The 27,440-nt window shown below is 41.8% G+C and overlaps 1 protein-coding gene across 2 annotated transcripts in view; it reads right to left on the bottom strand.

The window, feature by feature from the left end:
* stk40 (serine/threonine kinase 40) overlaps positions 1 to 23,182 on the bottom strand; it is a 96,708-nt gene extending 73,526 nt beyond the window's left edge. The window contains exon 1 of one of the 2 annotated variants that reach the window (XM_073034507.1): positions 23,054 to 23,182. The gene's annotated coding sequence lies outside the window, so the exon portion shown is untranslated. Of the gene's footprint in view, positions 1 to 21,636; positions 21,879 to 23,053 lie in introns of those variants that run through there. The other variant, XM_073034506.1, reaches the window with a different exon arrangement.
* Positions 23,183 to 27,440: the final 4,258 nt, after the last annotated feature.

Here is a 27,440-nt window from a genome sequence, read left to right as displayed (position 1 = left end):
TCAGGTGGGGTGGTTATGTTAATGCTAATGTTGTCAGTATGATAATTTTCTAGCTCTGCCCATTACTATTATTTTCTAAATTCCTGAATATTTTCCTTCTTACTGACAGGAGACTAACTGGTCTGTAATTCCCCTCCCTTTTAAATTGCACAGTTGCTTCACTGCCTTCCAATCTAAATGAAACTCACCAGAATACTTGCAACTTTGGAAGAAGCCACTCTTTAAAAATTTGGGATGACTCTTCACATTCTGGGGATTTCAATAGCTTTACGGTAAAGGTCAGCTGCACTAACTTAGACTGCTTTACCTGAAAATTTGACAGAAGTTGATTTTGTAAATTATATTTAAAGCATGCTGGGAAGGCAGTCAAGAAAGAGGAACTTGCTAGGTTATACATGATTAGGGACTTGGAACCAGGCAGAACTGCAAGCACAATGACAGTAGATCAAATGGCTTCTTTTTATTCCTTATAACCCTGTATGGATGGTCTTGTACAATATTATCAGAAAAAGGCCCAAAAAACTAAGTACAACTAGACTATCCAGACATCTACTACATGCCTATCAATTATGGAAAAATATACGTGAGAATTGGAGGTATGACGAGCTGCAAAAAAATACGAAATTAAATACTGTATAAGTGATATGTTCAAATAGATACAGAGCTTATAAAAAGTTTTCGCCCACCCCCGGAAGTTTTCAAGTTTGATTGTTTTACAACACTGAATCATGGCCATTTGGCTTATTTTAGACACCGATCAACAGAAAAAGACTTTTTCATGGCAAAGTGAAAACAGATCTCTGCAAAGTGATCTAAATTAATTAGAAATATGAAACAAAAAAATAATTACCTAAGTACTCACCCCCTTTAATACGACACACTAAATCATCACTGCTACAGCCAATTGGTTTTAAGAAGTCACAATTAATTAAATGGATTTCACCATGTGCAGTCAAGGTCTTTCAATTAATTGGGGTAAAAATACACCTGTATCTGGTGAGTCAGTATCCCGGCAAAAACTACACCAGACAAAAAGAACACTCCAAGCAACTCCGCAAAAAAAGGTTTTGAAAAGCACAAGTCTGGAGATCAATACAAGAAAATTTCCAAGTAACTGAATATCCTTTGGAGTACAGTTAAGTCAATCATCAAGAAATGGATAGAATATGGCACATAGAGTGGGCCATCCTCAAAAACTGACTGACCATGCCAGAAGAGGATGAGTGACCAAGAGACCTATGACAACTCTGGAGGAGTTACAAGCTTCAGTGGCTGAGATGGGAGAGACAGTGCATACAATAACTGTTGCCCTGGTGCTTCACCAGTCACAGCTTTATGGGAGGGTGGCAAAGAGAAGGCCACTGTTGAAAAAAATTCACATGAAATCTCGGCTAGAGTTTGCCAGAAGGCATTTGGGAGACTCTGAAGTCAACTGGAAGAAGGTTCTATGGGTCTGATGAAACAAAATTGAGCTTTACGGCCATCAGACTATGTTTGCAATAAGCCAAACACCACACATCATCAAAAACACACCATCCTACCGTGAAGCATGGTGGTGACTGCATTATGCTTCACTGCAAGCAGATCCTGGAAGCTGAAGGATAAAATGAATGCAGAAAAATACAGAGAAATCCTGAAGCAGTCTGTAAGAAAACTGCGACCTGAGAGAAGATTTGTTTTCCCGCAAAGCAATGACCCCACGCATAAAGCCAAAGGAATGGCTTAAAACAAAGTTAATGTCCTGGAGTGATCAGGTCAGAGCCTAGACCTCAATCCAATTGCGAATTTGTGGCTAGACTTGAAAAGGGCTGGTCTCTCACAATCCCCATTCAATCTGCCTGAGCTTGAGCAGTTTTGTAAGGAAGAATGGGGAAAATTTGCAGTGTCCAGATGTGCAAAGCTGACAGAGGCCTATCCACAAAGACCCAAGACTATAATTGCAGCCAAAGGTGCATCTACTAAAGACTGACTTCAAGGGGGTGAAAACTTAATGCAATCATTTTGTGTGTTTATATTTTAATTAATTTGGATCACTTTGTAGAGATGTTTTCACTTTGACACGAAAAAGTCTTTTTTGTCGATCAGTGTCAAAAAAAAGCCAAAGTAAATCCACTGTGATTCAATGTTGTTAAAAAAATAAAACATGAAAACTTCCAAGGGGGTGAATACTTTAGTTAAATCAGCCAGCCCAGAATATTACTGAAGTAGATGAAAGCCAAAAATATAAAGGAAAACTAAATGAATCAAAAAAAAAAGCATTGCAAGGAAAAGAGATTACGTTAGGAAATCATAACAGCACAGAAAAAGCCCATTTAGACAACTGGGTTTTTGACTTTGCAGCCTCCACTGAGGCTTGGGTGCATCCCCACATTTTTGCAATGCACAAAATGCGCTGAATTTTTTGGTAAATAAAGTCCCTAAACATACACAGGTTGAGCATCATAAATGCTTGGGGCTGAAAGTGCATCTATATAAAGAGATAGCTTGGGAATGGGACCCAAGTCTAAACACAAAATCCATTTACATTACATATACAGCTACACATATACACCTTGAAGGTAGTTTTACAAAATATTTTTAATAATTTTGTGCATTAAATAATAATATGTATATTGAACTAGCAGAAAGGCAAGCTATTACTATCTCGGCCACCCAGGTGGACAGTCAATGGCTGTTTGGGTATTGCTATCATTTCCGACTCTAAATTTACGTGCTATCAGTAAGCAATCTGTGTCTTACACTTGTTCACCACATATGGAGTGATGGAGCCATTCAGCAGGTTAGATTTTCATCTGCGACGATCTTAGAAGACTCAATGAATTCCTCTGCTGCTGTGTGATCAGCAGGCACTTTATCACCACAGATCTTTAAAACTGTAATGACATGCCTTTTCTTAAATTTCTGCCACCAACCTGTTGATTATTCACAATTACCTTCAATGTTCAGTTCGTCATGATAGGTCTTTGCTTGTTTTATGATCAGTGCACCTTTAAGTGGCATATGTTCACTCCAACACTAATGAATTCATTCTTTCAATACACCACCAAGATCTTCGTTTTTCACTTCATGCAGTCTTTCTATTTTTCCATTAACTTCTGTTCATTACACGAGGTCACTTCTCAGAACTGTCTGTGGCACAGAGACCTGCGCATCACATGAGAACCTTCTAGCGCTTTATGGAATTTTCCATTTGTGATGTCATGTCACCGGTCAAAAAAAATTTTCAGATTTTGAATGCTTTTGATTTTGGAATTTGGGCAAGGGGTACTCAACCTGTACCTGGAAATTTATTTTGTTGTACAAAGGTATGCTTGCCTCCCAAATTCTTTTTAAAAATAAACCTAATTCCCTTTCAAATTAATTAATTGTTTTTTTTCTTACTAGCCTTTCAGGCAGTTCCTTCAGAAGAGAATACATTTCTGAATGTCATCTAGTCTTTTGGGCAAATCCTGTTTTCTAATATGGAAAACTTTTTCTCCTATTGGACCACCTCTCCCAGTACCATTCCAGAACTCGGAGGAGCAGATCCTGCAACAAAAGCCAACACTTTTTCACAAAGCATTAATTGCCATTAATGCTGCTGTCTCACAACTCCAGTGGCTAAGTTTGAATCCCAACTTACAGTACTACTTGTGCAGAGTTTTCACATCCTCCCTGCAACTACAAGGGATTTTTCTTGGTACTCCAGCTTCCTCCCACATCCCAGACATGCAGGTTGACAGTTAACTGGCCATTGCAAATTGGTCCTACTGTCTAGATTAGTGGTCACCAACCTTTCTAAGCCCTAGATCCCCTACCTCGGCCTTAATGAAAGGCAAGATTGACCCCAGATGGATTAGTCACACGCATGCGCACCGGGACAGAAAAGACCAGAAGTAAAACTCCGCAACCGGGAAGTAGAAATAATGTATGACCACTAGGAGTCTCCACCCTTTTTTGCACCGCAGATCAGTTTACAGCAATACTCAAAGCAGGTTCCTTATGTCCAGTCTATTCCGCAATTTAGTTTTCACGGCTCTCGGAACTTAGCTTCTGTCCCACTTGCTCACGCTTTTTTCCCGCTCAGAAAACTCAACAGGTTTGTCTTTAAGTGCAGGGTGCTTGGACTCAGGGTGCCGAAGCAGTTTTGAGGACTTCATTGCCTCATTAGACAGCCTCCCAGCCTGAGCTGAAGCCTCCCGCCCGCCGCCAGCCGCCTTGGCCAGGTGCAGCTGGTCATGGGTGGGGTGAGAGGACAAGGTCAGGGCCGGAGGGCCGCGGCAGTCGCAGTCCGGAGAGAGCGACCGAGCGAGTGAGGAGTGCGAAAGGACGCGTGCCCGCCCCCCTTGAAGGATCTATTGGCCGACAAAAGTTTGTTTCACTAAATCGCAGCGCGGTAGCTGCTCTGCTACTTAAGAAACCCTGAGCCCAAATTAGGTCATCTGTGAATATTTTAGCATCGGGTTCCCCATGAACATTCGGTGTGCTAAACAGGTTCAGAGGCGGCGCCCATCTGTCCGCACTCCAGACCAGTAGCAACGGCACTTCCCACCGGCCGCGCAAGGCCAACCAGTGATCCCTGGCACGAGGGCATCACTGCGTTTAGGCGACTGATGACCTCGTGTGGGTTCAATTTCAACAGTGGACGTGACAGGGAATGAGAAAAGATGCAGCTGATTCATATTGTTCCCTCGCTGCCCAGTGGTTGGGGACCACCGAAGTACACTGTGTAGTGCGGGGGAGCTACACGCATGCGCACTGCGCAGAAAGAACGGAACTAAAACCCCGCAACCCGGAAACAATCTCTTAACAGTATTTGTGTATTTATTTTTCCTTTTTTTTCAGGATCTACTGGGAAAGTCTCAAAGATCGACCAGTCAATCGCAATTGATGGTTTGGCGACCACTAGTCTAGATGAACATCACAATCTGAGAGCTAGTGGGAAGGCTGTAAATTGATTAGTGTAGGATTAGAATAAATGTGTGCTTAATGGTTTGCACATTATCAGTGGGTTCAGGGGCATATATCCATGTTGTACAATCAGGTTTTCCAAATTAATGGTTCTGGAAATTATTTACAAAAATATCTGCAAATTTCATACTGCAAGGATGAAGTCAAACATAAAACATTGCTGGAGGTTGTTCTGGCCATGCAGAAAGATGGAGAAAAAAGTTAGGATTTCTTTGTTCAGGGGAATTTGTGTTTCATTAATTGATTTGAGTTTTCCCCGAAATATAACAAGAGCATCAAAGAGCCAAATGTAATTAATGGAGTAACAGACTTTGATGAGGTCCTACATGGGAGACGAGTCTGAAAGATAGTCAGCCTATTGAATCCTAAGCAATTTGACAAATTGGTCAGAGTGCTGGCCAAGAGGCAATTATGTGATTAATCTGTGACAAAGAGATCAGTGCTTAGACCCGTTATAACAGGCCACAATACAACCAGTCAATACACTCTCCAACACACATCTATAGTCCCCCTCAAGTTCCCCTGAAATATTTCACCTTTCACCCTTACCTGTAACCTCTAGTTCTAGACATAGTAGAACAACACTATTACAGCTCGGGACACTAGCGTTTCAAAAGTCAATTCCAATGCCATCTGTAAGGAGTCCTCCATACGGAATGCGTGAGTTTTCTCCAGCTGCTCCAATTTTCTCCCACAGCCCAAAGTCATATTGGTTAGTAAGTTAATTAGTCATTTTAAACTGTCCCGTGATTAGGCTAGGGTTAAATCAGGGGTTGCTGGGTGGCGTAACTCAAAAGCTAGAATTATCTCACCAAATAAATCAATAAACCTCAGTGAAAAAACAGAACCATGTCAGCTTTGTCAGATTTTGACGACAGACAGTACTGACAAGCTGGTTAAATTGTCAAGTACTTTATTCATTTAAAAAGTCAGATGCATTTTGAGAGGGCAAATAAAGCCAGTACACCATGTGTGGGAAGACTTATGGGAATTACAATGTAATACAAGGACCCTGGTGTACATGTCCAAGGATGCCTGAATACATAAGCTTGATAAGGGGGTTAAGGAGGCATTCAGGAAATAGGACAACTAAGAAAAATAAGGTTAATGAGTAACACCCAGTGGCACTAACATGCACCATATCATGAAGTGCTTCAAGAGAATGATCATTGCACACATCAACTCCAGTCTCCCACTACAACTCACTCACTGCCGAAACAGGTCTATGAAAAACAGCATCTTTCTGGCCTTAGACTCAACTGTGGAGCAAGTGGACAATAAAGACACCTACGCTAGACAAATGCTTAGTGCCTACAATCCCACCTTCAGTACTTCACTGCTGAGCAAACTCATCTCGTAATATCACGAAGGAAAATAGCAACATATCTGCCACAATTATTCTGAACATTGGTGACCCACAAAAATGAATCCACATCCCCCTATTCTATGCCCTGCACATTCACAACTGTGCGAGCAGTTTCTGCTCTAACTCCATCTACAAAGTTACTGATGACACCAGTGGGCCAATCTTAACAACAGTGAATTGTAGTGCAATTAGGAGATAGAGATCCTAGTGACACGGTGTCAAGATAACCTTTTCCTCAATTCCAGCAGAACACCAAGAGCTGCCCATTGACTTCAGGAAGGGGCAGTATGCAACATTTCTATTTACATCAATGATTCAGAGGTTGAGGAGAGCAAGACAGAGGATCCAAGAGCAAGATTGCTATATCACAGGGACGGAAAGAACTGTTGCTTTTTCTTTTTCACTGAGATATGGCTCAAACTCCCAAACTTTGGACAATGCACTCCAGCCGAAGAGGTTCTCAATCCACTGATAGACCCGATGGCGTCAACAAAGAGCAAGATGGTGTCATCATTGTGGCACTTAGACACAGAGGTCTTGTCTCACTCTTGTTTTCCTGACCACTTACCTACCAAGAAAGTTCTCCATTATGATCCTGACTGCAATTTACATACTGCTAAAGGTAGATGTTAAGCAAGCACATGATATATTGAGCCTCATGATTAACAAACAAGAAACTGCCTTCCCTGGTGCTTTCACATGCTTGCCAAACTTCAATCAGGCTAACTTGAAGAAATTTCTCCCCCAATTAGCATCACATCACCTGCATCAGAGGACATAACACACCCAACCACTACTATCAAGAAAGCCTACCATTTCATCCTTCAAACACATTTCAGGCAATCTGACCACCCACTGTCCTCCACCTACCTGCATAGAGGCAGAGACTACAGAACAAAGCACCAGAGGTAATGACAACAAAGCGGCAGTTGTGTGGCGGGGGTGGGGGTGGGCAGAGGAGCAGCAAAAGGACTGTTTTGAATCAGTGGACTGGGTCATGTTCAAGGACTCAGAGGGTTTGAATGAATGTGCCCTGGTTGTCATGGGCTTAAGAAGACATTGAAGGACGAGTATGTCCACACAAAATCATTCAGGGTCTTCCCTAACTAGAAGCCCTGGATGAACCAAGTGATTTGAAATCCATTGAGGTGCTGATTGATTGGGAGCACTTAGGACTGGCAATCCAATATGGTATACGAGGTCCAGGTATGACCTCCAGAAGGCCATATCACATGCAATTCCTAAGTATACTTGAGGGACGCTTAACAGCTATAGCAGAGCTTAAATGCTATCACCTCCTACAAAGCAAGACCAAGTAACATAAATGACAAGATTTCACTCCAAGATGAGCTCAATGTTTTTAATGGTTGCTTTGGTCAACAGAACCATGGAGGCACCATCATGTACCCCTTAAAGCCAGCGACAACACTGAGTTCAGTCCCCTAGGCTGACACGAGAGCATCCTTCAAGAAGGTGAACCACAGAAAGCATCTGGCCCAGAGTGTACCTGACCAAATAACTGTGCAAATTGTCTGGCTGGAATGTTTACATCTTCAACCTCTCACTTCAGCAGTCCGGGGTATCCACCTGCTTTGAGCAAGCTTCAAGAAGAATATAGTTAATTGCCTAAATGACTACTGTCCAATAGATGAAGTGTGAATAACATCACAGCAGATGCTCTATTTCATTGGCCCTTGACTCAGTTCTTGAACAGCTGGACAGTGAACATGCATACATTAAAATGTTTTTTACTGGCGACATATCAGCATTCAAGACTAATCACTAAGTTTTTAAGAACAAAGCCTCAAAATCTCCTTGTGTAACTGGATCTTTGATCTCCTCACTTACAGACTGGCAACATCACCTCCACCATCAGCACAGAAACACCACAAGGCTGTGTGCTTAGCCCACTGTTCTATTCCTTTCATTCCTGATTGCGTAGCTAAGTACAGCCTCAACGCCGTATTAAGTTTGCTGATAACACCACTGTTGTCGGCAGACTCAAAGGTGGTGACAAATCAGTATATCACAGGGAGATTGAAAATCTCTCAAAGTCAACAAAACCAAAGAAATGACTATTTTATTGCAAAAGCCTGCAAGAAAAGGAAACATAAAGCAGCATATGATAACATATATGTACTTTGATAACGGCTTTGAAAGGTTTGAGAGCTGCATGGTCCTGGGATTGAACATTGCCAATAACCTCTATTGGTCAAATCACAGAGGCACCATGGACAAAAAAATCCTCACCGAGACCTGCACTTCCTCAGAAAGCTCAAGAAATTTGGCATTACCTCTTTGACCCTCACCAATTTTCACTGATGCACAACAGAAAGCATACTGTCCAGATACATCACAAATAGGGATGGCAAGAGCTCTGCCTATGCCCACAAGAAATTGCATCACAGCTAGTACGGCAATAGCTCTGAGCAAGATATTGCAGTGAATTGTGGACACAGACCAATCTATCATGAAAATCAGCCCCTCTTCCACCGGTTGTCTACACTTTGCTGCCTTGGAAAAGCAGCCAACGTAATCAAAACACCCAGCCAATCTCTCTTCTCTGTCCTCCTAAAGGGCAGTCAGTACAAAAACCTGAAACTACTGAATGTTAAGATGTACTCACAAATGAGAAAATCTACAGATACTGGACATCCAAAGTAATACACACAAAATGCTGGAACTCAGCAGGTCAGACAGCATCTATGGAAAAGACCAAACAGTATGTTTCGGGCCGAAACCCTTCATCAGGACTCTGATGGACTCCTGACAACGTGGCCTTGCACTTCATTGTTTGCCTACTTTCTCTCATTAGTTGAGAACACGAGTCAGGAGTCTGAAATGTAATAGGAATGTGCAAAAAGAATACAGATCATCTGATAGGCGTGCAACTGAAGGTGGGGGTTGGGATCCATAAAACCAGAAATCAGGAATACGGTAGGTTTATGGCTACAGCTAGGGTCCCAAACGCTTCCGTTTCCTGTTTTCTTTAAATTCAAGTTCACAATACCTCAGAAAGTCTCAGGGTACTTTGTGCAATTCCTTTTTGAGCTAGTAGCAAAAGATGTGTGTGCAGCAAACACCTTAGAGGGAACATTGTCCACAGCTGAATTGATTAACCTAAACAGGGAAAAGAATCTATAACCTTCACTTATTCGTTAACAGCGTCAATGACATCTGCACATTGTTTGCATATCACTAGCCCTAAAATGTGTTAAAATAATGTAAGATAAGCATCAGTCAAATAAGGATTTAAAATCATGCGGACACACTGAAGTATAACCCATTGAGACCAGAATTTGTAGGGTGAAAATGAAAATAAAAATCTTAGAAAACTCTTGCCATTAACAAAATCTCTAGCCTACCACAGACCTTGCCCAGCGTCTTCCCCACATGACATTAATGTAATCCCAAAGGCTGCACTTTTAGGATCCGGTACATCCAAGACTCTTCGAAATTTCTATAGATGAACATTGGAGAGTATTCTGACTGGTTGCATCACAGCCTGCCATGGAGGCTCCACTGCACCGGGTCGCAAGGAGGCTGCAGAGGCTTGTAGACTCCGTCATAAGCACAACCCTCCCAGCTATTGAGAACATCTTCAAGAGGTGGTGCCTCCAGAAAGTAGCATCCATTACAATGGACTGTCAACATCTGGGACATGCCCTCTTATTACTGACATCGGGAGGTGGTACAGGAACCTGAAGACTCACATTCAATAATTTATAGGCAGCTTCTTTCCCTCTATCAGATTTCTGAATGGCATATTATTCCTTTTATAGTTTTACAATTTATAGTCCTGAACTCTAAATTTATAACACTGTACTATTGCTATAAAAGGACAAATTTCATATTGTATGTCAGTGATAAATCTGATTAAATTGTCCAGTGCTTTACTTAACAGATATAAAAATGGCTTTGTCCACTTTCTTATATACAGCCTTGCCAGCAATCCCAAATGTGCTGGATTATTTTTTCAAATTACTGATGTGCTGTCTTTGTAAGTGTTAGCTGGATGAGCCCATCATCTTTACACTGATACAAGATCTTACCACGAAATAATGAAATGTTTGAAGATGACTGAGAGTTTGGGGCTGTCACTGACTACTTCTGGTGATTATTCACATCTTCACAAGAAACTGAGCAGTATCACATAGCTGCAAATAACTGCGAGATTCACAAACAATCATGCAGCTGAATCTCTGATAATCTCACACAAAAATATCCAACATTAAATTATAAAGTGAAAAATTATAAAAAATTAAACCATGCTTTCACATGAAAAGACAAGCAATCTTACCAGTGAGTCGAACTGCCATAAACTGTTATACTGTCACATTATATCAATTCACTTTATTTTAAAACAATGTTTCAGCTTAAGAGGAATGTAAAATACTTTTCTCCCCACAAAATAAAAAATACTATTCCTGAAATTGAAAGTGATCAAGACCAACTCACTGTATTATTCAATGTTACAGAGAGAGACTGGGAGCTGCTCATGTTAATTACAATAAATTAATAAGCATTAAGAGAAAGAGGTATTGTAAGAAGTGAATAAATAGAAATATAAAACAAAATTAGAAAGATTAAAACTAGTTGAACGGAGGTTATTTGAAACAATAACCCAGATGGAGTTGCCTACACTTCTGAACGAACAATTATGATTTTATGCTTCAAACATAATCGACTGATCAACCCACACAAAATTTAAATCAACTATTTATATAAACTACAACTCAACCAGAGAACTAAAATTAAAATAAACACTTCCATTAATTCATCCCTTTTTCGTTCCTGTTTGGTTGGTACCTATTTAGTTACAAGGATAAAGATAAATATCCCCAAAGACTGGTCTCTCCCAATATTTTTTTCAAAAATCAAAAACAGACAAGATCAATTCACTCCTACTTTAAAAAGACAAGGGAGGATGGTCCTCCCTTTTCAGGAATGTACTAACTTCTCAATGCACCACTCAAATTATCTGAGCATTATCATAATGCTGTGTACGCAATTTTGCAACCAAATCCTGCATTTCAAACTTGGTAGTGAACTACCGTACATTAGAACATGCTGAGGTGCTACAAGGTACTATTTCCCCCCATGTAAAAATGGCAAGCACAAAGCCATCCATAAAAAATTATAGCTTCACATTTGTATAGGGGTGTGTGAGTGTGCGAGAGTGCGAGCGCGAGAGTGAGTGTATCTCAAAATATCTTAAGGTTTAATCTGAAAGACATTATGCAGCTATTCGGGAGATAACACTGGAATCTATTAATCATGTCACCAAATTTTCTGTAAAACTTGAATATGGGTATGTGAACTATTCACACTGCATATTTAAAATGTGAATACCCAGCAGCATTCTGCCCTTCTAAGCCTGCGTAACAACAAAGCAAGGTAGCTATAGCTGGAACTCTGGTACAGATAAAATCATAAGGACAAAAGAAGCAGAAGCTGGAGTAGGTCATTCAGCTCTTTATGCATGCTCCATAAAGGGATTTTTTACAATTCCATTGTATTCTACTATCCCATTGTCTCTCAATTATCTTATTACCTTAAAAGTCAATTAATCCTGTATTAAATATACAAACCTCTTTATACCAAACTGAATGACCTCACGTATTTCAACTTTACATTTCATGGCACCAAACCATGTAGAAATGTGGAATGAAGAGGTGCTTCAAAGGGATAACAACAGTATGGAGAAAGGAATGGCAGATGGAATACAAGTTAAATATTTTGTATTTGCTACTATTTCTTTATTTTATTACCAGCTAAGTCCTCACACTTTCACTGAAGCTCTGTCCAATTTTATCACAATGTATTGGCAACTAGCTTTACATCAAAAACTTACACAGATTATACCTCCAGCCAAATCATTAAAATTGTGAAAAGCAGGAGCCCCAGCACCAGTCCTAGAGGTCACAGCATACCAACAAAAAAAATTGTAAATTGCTTTATTTTTGCTGAAAGTACAGTTAAAGTGTTTTGTACACCATTCATGCAGATCATTTCATTACAATTCATTGAACTAGTACCGGGGAATAGAACAATTATAATAGAAGCAAAGTGGAGATCGGTAGCGAGCAGCTTGCAATGAACCGTGATCAGAATTACTAATTTACAATAAGATCCTATTCAATTGTTCAGAAATCAGGATAGTCAGCACCTGATTCTGGAACTTCCTTCAAATTCACCAGGGCCCTCTTTCCTGCACTGCCTTGAAATTCACTTACTTCTGTTTTCCATGCTTCCTTTAAACTTAATGGAGTCACTGAGAAATGTATTATATAGTTGTGTAAAGCTAAAAAATAGCTTTACAGCTTATATATAGCTAAAATAAAATGAATTAAAAGATGTTTGAGTATCAATTGGAATCAACCAATAGTCTAGGCGTCTACCACCAAAATACCCAGCATGGCAGATTGCTTGAGTTTTATGGTATTCCTACTTTCCTCATAATTAACTAATCCATGCCAATATAATATGCTCTAATTAAATAATACCTTTGATTGCATCTTAAAGTGTTTCTTTAAGTTCTAAATGCACCACAGCAATTGGTTGTGGTGACTTATCTGGCTGAAGAAATTCAGGACACTGGAGGAGATGGGGTAAGTCAGATCAGCCAACTCAGCCCAAAACACTGATGTTACCTTCCACCTGAAAACTAAACCTTGCAGCGAGCCATACACTTGTGACCTGTAGTTAAGTATCCTGGCATCTTATCTGACTATGTACTATAAACACTGAAGAACAATACAAAAGTGATAGCATGAAAACTCATATCTGCCACCTTGGACAGCAAAGATGTCATGCACTGCTTCTTTTACCCAGGTAAATCAGCAGAACAGTGCTGCTGCTCAATCTGCCCAAGGAGCTACATACAAACACAGCAAACACCTAATTGGATAACAATGAGGACTAGCCCTGAAGCATTAGGACCATCACAGTTCAAATGACTTCTCACGCTGACCCATCACGATCCTCTTGACGTCTGCATTATTTGACCCATTAGACAGAAACACTGCTGGCTAACTGTCAATAGGGCACTCCCACTGATCAAAGAAAGTATAAGGCACTCCCTCCCTCCGCTAGCCTGCAGGTCACCCTTAAGCAAGGTGTAGCACCTGCTTAACCCACCCCTCCCCACACTCACCCATCAGGGTCACATGAAGACATGGAAGCAGTTGGCAGATGGTCATAGGAGCTGCTGGTGCATATCACAAATCCTGGTTATGCAACCACTGATGCCAGGCAGACATCTCTGGAGAGTATTGATAATGGTTGGGGTCACCATCTTGTAAAGACACTGCCCAGAAGGCAATAGCAAACCATTTATGTAGAAAAAGTAGCCAAAAGCAATCATGGCCTTGGAAAGACCATGATCGCCTACGTCACATGACATGGCACATAACGAACAAATGAACTGATCAAAACTCCACATACTTAACTGAATTTACAAAGTCTCCACTGGAATACATTGTATACCCAAACTAATGACAATACTATCTCTCAATGGTATAAATGTTGATCAACTGCAAATAACTGGTAACTGAACCAAGGAATCAAGTCTCACGTCAATGAAAAATCTAGACAATTCCTAAATACTTGAGAAAAGGCATGAACATCTTTGGTTATCTGTAATAGAAATGGAACATAAACATCGCACCTGCAGATTTTTAATTTTCTTAAAGTAAATCTTCAATTTCCATTAATGCACAACTGCTCTTTAAATGCTGGGGAAGGAAGATGGGGAGCAGAAGACATGAGGACATACCTCAATTAGAACCTTGGCCACCCACAAACTAAACTTCTGTTCTGAGATATTGACTCTTGGTAGCATCACACTGAAACTGGTGAAAGGTTTGCAACTATGGCTGCCTCCTCAGGCAAGTTAATGCAAATCGAAGCCAAGTCTGTCATTCTATTGGCTGTACTCCACAGTATAAATCAACACAATTTTAGAGGCACAGGAAATAATGTCTTCTTAAAGGATCCCAAAGGCAGTTATAAAATAGATTGGTTTATTTCTACAGAAGAGCAATGAAATGGGAACTCTCCTTAAAGCTACATTACTTGCCATCTAAAAGTACTTTGAAGCTCAGTGGGTTGAATATACTACTTTAGAACTGACAAAGTCTTCAACCTGAAACATTAATTTGTTTTCTTTTTCCACAGAAGATACCTCACCAGTTGGTTCCAGTATTATTTTAGACTTTCATCTACAGATTTTTGATCTCCTTTTAGAGATAACTACATTATTTTCAACTGCCATCAATAAACATTCGCTCTTAAAATGCTGAGGGAGGTGTTGGGAAGCAGAGAAAGGGAGCACATACATTAACCAGAACACCTTACATGATATATACAGTTCACAAGTTTATCACAAGATACTACAGTACCTCCAGTTTCACCACCAAGGTATTCCATTTTAAAAAATGTGCCAAAATCCACACATTAGTCCCTATTGCTGAATGAGTCCAATATCACATTTTTCAGCCTTCCTAAACAATCACAATAATAGTACATCACTGATTATAATTCTAAATTAGTGAATATTCTGGTAGAAATTAGCATTGCTCTGCTCCCAAAGGATTCTTTAATAGCAAAACAGAACTTAAAATTCAGTATGTTACTACAGAATTCTAAATTTGAGTATTTTCTAAGTTGTGAAGAAAGACCCAAGACTAAACCATGACCTTCCCTTTCTGCAGATGCAGCTGGATAGGCAGACAATGTTTTTTTATTTCAGAAGCAGCATCAGCAATTTTTGCATCTTTTCCCAACCTTGCTTTACAAATTTATTTCTTCATTTTCTTCTCACCGATTCCTATTGACCATTGTTGGTTTGGATCCAGCAGTTGCCCAATAGCTCGTCTCATAAAAATTTAAATTCTTTACATTTATATGGCTGATAAAGTCAAACAAATCTGGCATTGACTGAGGAAACAGTGAAAGAAACACCTCTGTGATTTGCCTGCAAAAATGTTCACACTACTGCTATTGCATAGTTCTGATGTACTGAGCCAAGAGAAACTATTCATCAAACCCAAGACCTTGTTACCCTGGGTTGACTGTAGAAGTTGTGAACATACATTCGTGGAGCTTAGACACGTCTACCTCACTCACTCAGATCTACAGTACTGTTGCTCAAATGCTCAGACAAGTTGCTGCCACATCAGATTCAGGCACATTTACTTTATAAAGGCTTCATTATCAATAGTAGACTGTACAAATAGGAAATCATGGATGCCAGAGTAAATAGGAAGCTGGCAATAAAAGTGGCTTTAACCATCACTTAGCCTGGTTGGCTCACAGAAGTAGTCATGTTTTCAGCTAACAGAAAGGAGAACAAGAGCTATAACCAGTACCTTGATCTATAAAAACAACAGATTCTGCAGATCATAAACACAAATTCTGAATGTGTTGGAAATCCAACGCAACACACACAAAATGCTGCCAGAACTCAGCAGGTTGGGCAGCATCTATAAAAATTAATAACCAGTCAATGTTTCAGGACGAGACCCTTCCCCAAGACTGGAACGGAAGGGGAAGACACCAGAATAAACGGTGGGGAGAGGGGAAGGAGAATAGCTAAAAGGTGATAGGTGAAGCCAGGTGGGTAGGAAAGTTAAAAGGACTGGAGAGGAAGGAATCTGATAGGAGCAAAGGAAGAAGGAGTAGACCCAGGGGAAGTTGATAGGCTGGTGAGAAGAGGTAAGAGGCGACAGTGGGGAATAGGAGAAGAGGGAAAGGGGAGGAGGAAAAAGAAAAAGACAATTACTGGAAGGAGAAATCGATGTTTATGCCATCAGGTTGGAGGATACCTAAATGGAATATGAAGTGTTGCTCCTCCACCCTGAAAGTGGCGTCATCATGACAAAAAAGGAAGCTAATGTCGGGAAGAGACTGTGGATAGGAATTAAAATGTTGGTCACTGGGAAATTCCGCTTTTGGCAGTTGGAGCAGAGATGCTCGACAATATAGTTCCCCGATTTACAAATGTAGTGGAGGCCACAAGGGAAACAACAGATACTATAGACAACCCCAACAGATTTGCAGGTGAAGTACTGCCTCACCTGGAAGGGCTGTTTATATATGAGATCAACCAAAATACCTCTTCTCTGAATGCAGGTAAAGGAGGAGGTATTCTGGTCAATATGATATAGTTATTGTTAACATTAGTTATGCACAAGGAAAATACTCCAGTACCACATCTAAAAACAAAATGCTGGAACTACATAGCTAATCAATCAACATATGAAGAGACATTTCAGACCCATGGCCTTGTATTATCTCAAACTGGTTACCTGGTCAAAATGTTACTGATCTCTTCAGATGCATGTTGTAGACTGGAAACCATTCTGGAACTTCCAGACATCATTGCTATACAAAAGACATCCTTGAAAATTAGTTGTACTGCAACAGAAACTTAAACTTACTGGTGCCTTCTAAAATGCAATGAACCTTTTGGAAAAGATTATAAGAACATGACAGCAGCAGTTATGATCATGGTTGACCATCTGTAAACCTCAGCTCTGTCTGTGCCAGATTACCAAAGTGCTCAACCACTGATTGCAAAAAAAAAATCTACCTACATTTTGAATACTTTAATGACATGGTTTCCACAGCTCTCTGGAGCAGAGAACTCCAGAGATTCACCCACGTCTCCTTAAAAAAATAGTGCCTCTTGTAACTATGTTATCTTGTTTGAGGTTCTTCACTAGTCAAACTATCAACCATGTTGTTCCCACTTAGAATAAGGCAACAAAAATTAGTGAAAAACACTTCAACAATTCTAAATGACATCATGCAAGAACTGCAACTACATTCCCAGCCGCTTAAGTACAAAGGAAATCTTCAGGACATCAGGAAGCAAAATAAACTCTTCAAAATTTAGGATGGGTTACTTTAACGGAAGGTTTTTTTTAACTCTGTGATCTGATGGTACAGGAGGAAACTTCCAATTCAAGATCTGTGATCTTTCAAAAGCGTGGGACAGATGTTATAAGGTTCCAAACCAGTTATCTGTAAATAAATGTTCTAATGACTGACCTAATTAGCCTTAAAATTAAGCAATAAGTACCTTGGCAACTGGTATGAGTCACTGAGGTGACTTCATCTACATCATGGAAAGCAGTACAAGATTAAAAGTTTAGTAATGACAATGTAAACAGAACACAAAGCTCCATGGAGTCAGAAAAAGTAGTCTGAAACAGGGTTCTTTATCTGAAAATTCTATTCTAAATCAAATGAAAAAAGATTGCAAATAAAAAGAGGAAAGCATTCAGCAAGTCAGAAGCATCCACAGGGAGAGAAACAATTTCCTAGGACTGACAAGCAATCAATGTCAAATGAAGACAAACTTTAGAAAAACAATTAATAAATACTGAGAACCAGTGTAGTGTCCTTGAAAGTGAGTCCATAGATTGTGGTATCAGGTCGGTGCTGGGTTAAGTTATTAACGCTGGTTCAGGAACCTGCTGGTTGAAGGGTCCTTGATTATGGATGCTGCTTTCTTATGAATGTTTTCAATGGTGGGGAGGACTTTTCCTGCGATGGACAGGGCTATATACAGCACCTTCTGAAGGTTTTTCTGTTCTTTGGCATTAGTGAGAAACCTTAATCTGACAAACTTTTAACACTTTCAGCAAAATCTTTAAATGAAATATCCTCAAAGCATAATCTCTCAAAACCAGAATAAGGAAAAACTCAGCAAACTTTTATTAAAAGGTTCCAAAGCAAAAATTATCAATTCATGTGTTAAGCCAGATATTCCAATACTAACTCTACAGCTCCAAACTAGAGCATGGAGGACTTAAATTTCACATTACCCTTGATCTCAGCCACTACTATTCAACGCAGTCTAGAACAAGAGTTCCGAACCTGGGGTCCACGGACATCTTGCTTAATGATATTGGTCCATGGCGTAAAGGAGGTTGGGAACCCACGGTCTAGAACAATCTCCTCCTCACTGACTATCAACACAGGCACACCTCAAGCTTAGCCTTCTGTTCCACTCTCTCTACACTCATGACTGTAGAGAGCTCAAACAACATCTATATGTAGCCCCCTGCTAAGCCTCAGGCTCGCTCAGCTCGCTTCAGTCTAGGGGAAGCAGCTGATTTGCTGATGACACCACTGATGGCAAAATCTCAGATGACAGCAAGAAGGAGTATAAAAGTCAAACAGATCGGCTGGTTGAACAGCATCACAATAACCTTGCACTCAACATCAGCAAGACCAAGAATTGACTGTGGACATCAGGAAGGGGAGTACAGGAGAACACACACTAGTCCTCATTAAAGGGTCATCAGTGGAAAGGGCAAGCAGCTTCAAGCATCCAAGTCCAACATATCAATGCAATAACAAGGGAGGCACGCCAATGGTTATACTTCATGAGGAGTTTGAGGAGATTTGGTACATCACCAAAGACTAGCAAATTTCTACAGATGTGGAGAGCATTCTGACTTATTGCATCAGCACCTGGTACAGAAGCATAAATGTGCAAGATTGAAAGAGGCTGCAGAGGGTTAGACTATGCCAGCAATATCATGGGTACAAGCCTCCTACCAGAGGGCACCTTCAAGAAGGTAGCATCCATCATTAAGGCCCCTCACCATCAGGAACATGCCTTCTTTGCATTTCTACCATCAGGGAGGCAGGTACAGGAGTCTGAATATGCATGCTCAACATTTCAAGAATAGCCTTTTCCCCATCACTAGAGTTCCAAACGGTCCGTAAACACTACCTCACTATTCCATTTTTGCTCAATTTACTTTACTTATATTGGAATGTGCTTTGTACTGTTGCCACAAAAACAAATTTCATGACATATTTCAGTGATCTTAACTGTTGTTGGGGCAAGAATGAATAGACCAGAATTTAATGATCTGAAACAAGTCCCTTTGTTTGCAAGAGAAGAACAGTATAATGCAACATTATTTAACCCTAAAGCACTTTATCATATTTCTTCAGTGTTGCAACTGTTGGAACATAGGGAATATGGCATCTAATTAGAACAATCCAAGCTCATACAAACAGAAATGACTAAATAACATTTTGTGAAATTAAGGGATAAACAAGGCATTATTCCCTGATCCCCTCCTAAATAGTGCACAGGGATTTTCATGTTCACCTGAAGGCACGATGGTGCCTTGATTTAATTTCTTATCTGAGAAAGCAGAACTCCTACATTGCATCACTAACTTAGTTCTGCACTGCATCAGCTTAGATATGCTCAAATTTGAGAACCGAGACATGGAACCATTAGACTCAGAGAGTGAAGCCCTCCGTTAGTCGGGGTCAACCATGGGTATTGCTGTCTATGCAATATACAAGCCAGGGGAGTGCAATTTGGAGAGCAACTGCTGCCCCCTCTCCATGCAGCTGATGAATCCACAGGAACAGCAGAGACCTATTCAGATTGGCACCAGCAGCGTCACAGGAGTTACCAGTCAGCATTGAACTCATAGGACTGCCTTAGGGACTCCAGCTTCAGATTTTTACCTCAGGGTTTACTCCAAGCCCTCCCTATGAGTGGCACAGCACAAAGCAGCAGAGGTTTGAGATCAGTTTTCCTCTTCCTGAATGAGCTGCCAACCATAGCTGATGAGTTCCATCTGCCTGAAGCAAATGGTTTTAAGGTTCCTGTAACCCGCCTTTGTCCCTTTTCCTTTCAGTAGAAATGCTTCCACCAGGCTAGTAGCTAAGCCACAGGTGACAGCCAGCAGCTGGATTCAGTTGCCAGAGGCTATTTGAGAGGTACGTCACTGGGAGCTATCTCCGTTTATCCCCACTACCTACCCCAGCTATGACAGCCATAAGCAACTTCAGACTCAGGTGAAAATTTTAGTACTTGAAACGAAGTTCAAGAATCAAGCATCAATTTAACCTGAATATTACTACCCCTCATCAAATACAAAATGGCCAGCAATTAGCCGTGGAAGTCTCAACACAACGTGGTCAAAGATCCACGCAAAGCTCAAAGGAATATGCATCGACATGTATGAATTGGGAGCTCAGCTTTCAAATAAACAACCAAAAGTAATTTTCTGTTCCATCTCCTAATAACTGTTCCTATCATTCAGCTGGTAGAAATATATCAATCAGTAGACTTTGAGACCAAGGTGCTGCTGGCTGCCCGGCCAATATTGCTTCTGGCACTAGCCCCACTGACCCCTTATTATCCATCAACTCCCACCCACCACAAACTCACCTGGATCCACCTATTTCAAGGCAGCTCTTGCTCAACACCTTCCCTCCACTTTTATATATCAGTCACTTCCCCCCATCTTTGAGTCCAGATGGATTTAACCCAAAACACTGACTGCCCACTTGCCTTCAGAGATGCTGCCTGTCCTGCTGAGTCCCACCTGTGTTGCTTTGAGTTCTAGTCCAATTCCAGAGGTATGTGCATAAATCACCAGCACATTAACAAGGTTATCAAGTTTTCATTTCTAAGATACGATCTCAAATCCAAAAAAAATCTACTCTCACAACAAAATTCAGCAGCACCATTTCGAAGAACTGAAACTTTGCTATCTCAATCAACACTATTAATGTCTATGAGCCCTAATCACACTGACATTGGTAAGAGGATGAAAGCCCAATTCAAACAGAGGAAAATAATATTCATTGGCAGCTTCATATGATGAAGATAAATCCAAGCCTTTCATCCATCTGAAATCAATACTCATTAAGGGACAATCCAAGTTGAGAGGACAGTTTGAGAAAATCAGTTTCAGAAAGCGAAGGATCACAACATCAGAAGATACTGAAAGCTCTCACAGTTCCAAATTCCAACTACCGCAGCCAAAACATCAAAACGTTCATGAACCATTTGTGTAGGGGCGCCGGGGGGGTCAGACAGGGGCACCGGGGGGAGGGGGGTCAGACAGGGGCGCCGAGGGGGGGGGGGGGTCAGACAGGGGCGCCGGGGGGGGGGTCAGACAGGGGAGCCGGGGGGGGGGGGGGTCAGACAGGGGCGCCGGGGGGGGGGGGTCAGACAGGGGCGCCGGGGGGGGGGGGGTCAGACAGGGGCGCCGGGGGGGGGTCAGACAGGGGCGCCGGAGGGGGGGGTCGGGTCAGACAGGGGCGCCGGGGGGGTCAATAACCAGTGACTCTGCAAGTAACAAAAGGGGACACCCTCGGAGACTCTCCTTCCTGAGGCAGGGGCCTCCATGCACACTGCTCCCCCCCACAGGGCAAATGGGCCTGTCCAGACCTCCCACAGCGCCGCCGTCTCAGTCGGTCTGGCAAGGCCGCAACCGCCCGCCCACCCTCCCCTCCCCTCCCCTCCCCTCCCCAACCCAACCTACCGCCGGTCCCTGCCTCTCATGCCAGGCCCGCGGGTCCACCTATCGATTCGATCCGCCGGGCAGCCCTCTTTCACCGACCGCTCTGCAGTTATATCCCAGGGCAGTTGACTGACAGCAGACGCATCCCTGAAGGAGCCGGTTGACCGCGGAACGAGGCGAACGTCGCCGCGGCATCGGCAGCCGACTCCATCCCGTCAAAAGCCTCGCCCGCTGCACCCAACCAACGGAGCCCCCAACCTGACAACGGAAATGACGCACGTGCCAGCCGCAACCCGCCCCCCTCCGGCCCCTTGATTGACACGGGCGATCCCTCCTCTGATTAACCAGTGACGGCACGACACACAGAAAGGGGGCGTGACCGTCTGCGCTAGAGATTGACAGCGGCTCAACCCAATCAGAAGTCGATGCCTGCAACGGGGCGGGGTGGGCGGACACGTGCTACTCCCTATATAGAACTTGGAAAGCACGTCTCCGCTCCGGAGATGCCCAGTGCATTTAAATCACTGTCTGCGCAGTGTTCAAGTTGTATTAAATGGTGCAACTACTCATTCCAACTGTTTGCAAAATGATATTTTATAGCACTATTCGCAATTTTGATGCACATCAAAACATTAAGTCAAATAGAGTTTCAGGGATTTATAAATTTCTCCTTGGACTCCCCTTTTGGTGTCTTAATATAGCAGTAAGCGAGGGATGCCATTTAGCAGCCGTGCCTGGAATAGAGTCTGCATTTGACCCTTTCATTCTGGGAATCGGCATCTGTAACAGTGCAATGGCAATGATTAAGATATAGTTAAGATTTCGTACTAAAGTAAGTTTGGATGGCTGGAGATATTTGCGATTCCGTTTAAAAACGATGTTTAATGTTTAGTTTTAGAGGATATTAGCCCGAGCTCCTGCGTCCTAAACTTAATCTTTCATTTGAAGGTTAATTTAATTTTTTTAATACGTTCTGGCAAGCCCATTGAATGGGGTCAATTATGATGAAATAACAATTCGGTCACAGTGAGGTCGTTGTGTTTTTTTGGAAAACACTTCTACCACGTTGCGGCGAAGCTCTCCTCAAACTTCTGTTTAACAGAAAACAGAATTCTCAAGGGGGAGGGGTATTCAGGATCCTTTCTCTGGATCTATACGTGTCCAAATCCTTTTTAAAAGATGCTGTTTTAATTCGAAAACTTTCGAACGGAATCGCAACTTCGTTTATGCACGAGGGGTTGATAAAACATGCCGAATTTGGAGACAAAAAAAAGTCACTTTCCAATAACATCTGAGAACTCAGAACGTTACGTATTTTATAAATAACCTTGTACAATTTGAGCCTGTAGTGATATTTGCATATTAGTCAAATTCTTCCTCTCTCTCTCTCTCTCTCACACACACACACACACAAAGCGATGAAAGGTGTTCTTCCTACCACGGTAACTCCACACCCGCTCTGTTTTCTCGAGTCTAGACACAGAGATTTGACAGTGCTTCCATTTTCAGCGGTGCCCAGTGATCCATCAGCCTCTGCCGAGACTAAAAAAAAGTCGCAGATCCCTCTCTTGTGTTTGTGTGTGTGTGTGTGTGCGCGCTCCCGTCGAAGGCGCTCACGTTTCCTCTCTTCGTCCAGGTAGTTGCAAAGCGCGCACACGCTCCGCCAGCGGAAAAACCCAAGGCCCTCCGCCAACAGGCAACTTAGCGACCGTGCATAGAGTCAACCAATCCAGTCAGCTGCCATACCATAATAACCAACACCTACTGCCCACCTCCACAAAGCAGGTATATCAAATAACCACTGGGTTAACAGCATGAAAGCAAAGGAAACCTGTTTGTGCTGTAGGGCAGGCTGTGAGTAAGCCGAGGGACCAGGGGAGAGCTTGGGAATGTGCGCCGGCCCATTTTAAAATGCAGACTCGATATTATCTGATGGAGATTATTAGATATACTGTAGACACGAACGGCAGTCAAATCACCCCTGTCTATTTCTTTCAAAGTAAATTTATTATCAAACTACGTATGTGTCACCAAACGCTAAAGATCTGAGATTACATCAAATACTTGTGGGCATTCACTGTAGAACAATATTAAAAACTACAATTAAACAATTTGCAAATTAAGACAACTGTGCAAATAATAAATAATAATCATCATCATTTAAAAAGTCAATAAATAATACTGAGAACATGACAAACAGGATGCTGGAAATCCAAACCACACACACAAAAACGCTGGAGGAACTCAGCAGGCCAAGCAGCATCTATGCAAAAGAGTAAACCGTCGAAGTTTGGAGCCAAGACCCCTCAACAAGACTGGAGTACTGATAGATAGATAGATAGATAGATAGATACTTTATTCATCCCCATGGGGAAATTCAACTTTTTTTCCAATGTCCCATACACTTGTTGTAGCAAAACTAATTACATACAATACTTAACTCAGTAAAAAATATGATATGCATCTAAATCACTATCTCAAAAAGAATTAATAATAGCTTTTAAAAAGTTCTTAAGTCCTGGCAGTTGAATTGTAAAGCCTAATGGCATTGGGGAGTATTGACCTCTTCATCCTGTCTGAGGAGCATTGCATCGATAGTAACCTGTCGCTGAAACTGCTTCTCTGTCTCTGGATGGTGCTATGTAGAGGATGTTCAGAGTTATCCATAATTGACCGTAGCCTACTCAGCGCCCTTCGCTCAGCTACCGATGTTAAACTCTCCAGCACTTTGCCCACGACAGAGCCCGCCTTCCTTACCAGCTTATTAAGACGTGAGGCGTCCCTCTTCTTAATGCTTCCTCCCCAACACGCCACCACAAAGAAGAGGGCGCTCTCCACAACTGACCTATAGAACATCTTCAGCATCTCACTACAGACATTGAATGACGCCAACCTTCTAAGGAAGTACAGTCGACTCTGTGCCTTCCTGCACAAGGCATCTGTGTTGGCAGTCCAGTCTAGCTTCTCGTCTAACTGTACTCTCAGATACTTGTAGGTCTTAACCTGCTCCACACATTCTCCATTAATGATCACTGGCTCCATATGAGGCCTAGATCTCCTAAAGTCCACCACCATCTCCTTGGTCTTGGTGATATTGAGACGCAGGTAGTTTGAGTTGCACCATATCACAAAGTCCTGTATCAGTTTCCTATACTCCTCCTCCTGTCCATTCCTGACACACCCCACTATGGCCGTGTCATCAGCGAACATCTGCACATGGCAGGACTCCGAGTTATATTGGAAGTCTGATGTGTACAGGGTGAACAGGACCGGAGACAGGGTCTTGGCCTGAAACGTGGACCGTATACTCTTTTCCATAGACGCTGCCTGTCCTGGTGAGTTCCTCCAGCATTTTGTGTGGGTTACTGAAAACAGGAGCTGCAGACTCTTTGAAAGTGAGTCCACAGGTTGTGGAATCAGTTCAGGGTTGAGGTGAGCAAAGGTGAACTTACCCAAGCTGGTTGAGAAGCCTGATGCTCAAAATGTGGCAACTCATTTTCAAATCAGTGCTCTCTTGACTCCATTTATTTATATCATTGTTTGGTTCTTTTTTTTTTAAATTGCATTTTTATGGTGCCTCTAGTTTGGAGAAGTGTATTGTGCATGTCATGGGGTGATGTGAGGCAGTGACACAGCTGTCCAAATGTTTGGCCCTTCGGTTGTCCTTCAACTGGAGAAGAGAAAAGTAACAAGGCAGAGAATAAGGGAGAACTTTCCAAAATTTAAGGAATTAGAAGCATTGGTAAGACGATGGAAGTCAGGAGATAAGCAAGAATAATTAAATCATAAGAAAGGTTGCATTTTCTTCAAGCATGTTTTGTTCCATTTCCAATAATTTTATTCTTCAGAATATATAACCAATTCCTGTTGACAGCCATTGTTGAAGCTTCTTTCACAATTCATTCAGAAAATGTATTTGAGATTGGATCTGGTGCTTTCCCCAGCATATATGATGAATAAACTCTTCTCGGGCTTCCAGCCGGGAACAGTTATCAACCTCAACCGACGTTCCGATGGCAGAGTTTGTTATCGAAACATCATTTGGAACCTGTACCTGTACCTGGCTGGAAGCCTGAGGAGAATTCTTTTGTATTTGAGATTGTTACTTTAATAGATAGATAGATAGATAGATAGATAGATAGATACTTTATTCATCCCCATGGGGAAATTCAACTTTTTTTCCAATGTCCCATACACTTGTTGTAGCAAAACTAATTACATACAATACTTAACTCAGTAAAAAATATGATATGCATCTAAATCACTATCTCAAAAAGCATTAATAATAGCTTTTAAAAAGTTCTTAAGTCCTGGCAGTTGAATTGTAAAGCCTAATGGCATTGGGGAGTATTGACCTCTTCATCCTGTCTGAGGAGCATTGCATCGATAGTAACCTGTCGCTGAAACTGCTTCTCTGTCTCTGGATGGTGCTATGTAGAGGATGTTCAGAGTTTTCCATAATTGACCGTAGCCTACTCAGCGCCCTTCGCTCAGCTACCGATGTTAAACTCTCCAGTACTTTGCCCACGACAGAGCCCGCCTTCCTTACCAGCTTATTAAGACGTGAGGCGTCCCTCTTCTTAATGCTTCCTCCCCAACACGCCACCACAAAGAAGAGGGCGCTCTCCACAACTGACCTATAGAACATCTTCAGCATCTCACTACAGACATTGAATGACGCCAACCTTCTAAGGAAGTACAGTCGACTCTGTGCCTTCCTGCACAAGGCATCTGTGTTGGCAGTCCAGTCTAGCTTCTCGTCTAACTGTACTCCCAGATACTTGTAGGTCTTAACCTGCTCCACACATTCTCCATTCATTCTTGAAGATCATTACTTTCCTTGCATCTACTTGTGTTCTTTGTCTAACTACCTTTAATTTATGGTGTCTGTCTGATGAGTCATTTGAAAATGCAAACAACGAGTCTTTATTTACTTATCAAATCCCTTCACAATCCAAAACCACGTCAAATCTCCTTTCAGACATCTCTGCCGAAGGGGAACAACCTCAGCTTTTCCAGTCTATTTCTATTATTGATCTACCTCACGGCTGAAGCCTCTCTGAGGAATGTTCTCTGTTGTCTCCTTTTATAATCAGCCTAAAGTGTGAGGCCTAGAACTGGCCCCAATACTCAGGTCATAGCCAAACCAGTGTTTTACAAGAATTCAAGATGTTGTCCTTACTTTTGTTCAACTTGCCAATTCAATACCAGAATTTTACTGACTTACTTCATTTGGGCCCTGAGTCCTAAGCAGAGTATAGGCTATTGATGAGTTCCCGTCTCCATCACCCTCTGAAGCTGATGGTACAGTTGGAGGTCATGAACACTTCGGCAAACCATTGCATCCACTGTCCAGAGAGTGGCCGGTACAGCTTCACCAGACTCCCATTGGCCAACAGTATCTGTTTCCATCTCTCACAACGGGGACGTTGAGAGGCATCAGAATTTTATCTTTAACTATTTCTTCCAGTTACTGTGTTACCTTCAAATGGATACGCACACAGATCACTGGATTTTCCTTGGTTCTGGCAAATTAAAAGCCAGAAATGAAGGGGAACAGAGATCTCAGAATATCATAATTGTTGGTAGTCAGGAAAGTAAATGTAATGTTAGCATCCATTTTGAGAGGACTAGAGTATGAAAGCAACATGTAATGCTAAGGCTTTATAAGACATTGGTGAGTCCATATTTGTGGTATTGTGAGCAGTTTTGGGCCCTTAACTGAGAAAGGAAATGCTGGCATTGGAGAGGGTCCAGAGGAGGTTCACTAGAATGATTCAGGGAATGAAAGATTTAATGTATGAGGAGCATTCGATGGTTCTGGG

This window comes from Hemitrygon akajei, chromosome 32, assembly GCF_048418815.1.
Source record: "Hemitrygon akajei chromosome 32, sHemAka1.3, whole genome shotgun sequence".
NCBI lineage: Eukaryota > Metazoa > Chordata > Chondrichthyes > Myliobatiformes > Dasyatidae > Hemitrygon > Hemitrygon akajei.
Note: the sequence above shows the minus strand (reverse complement) of the source record. Positions and strands in the feature narration are given on the sequence as shown.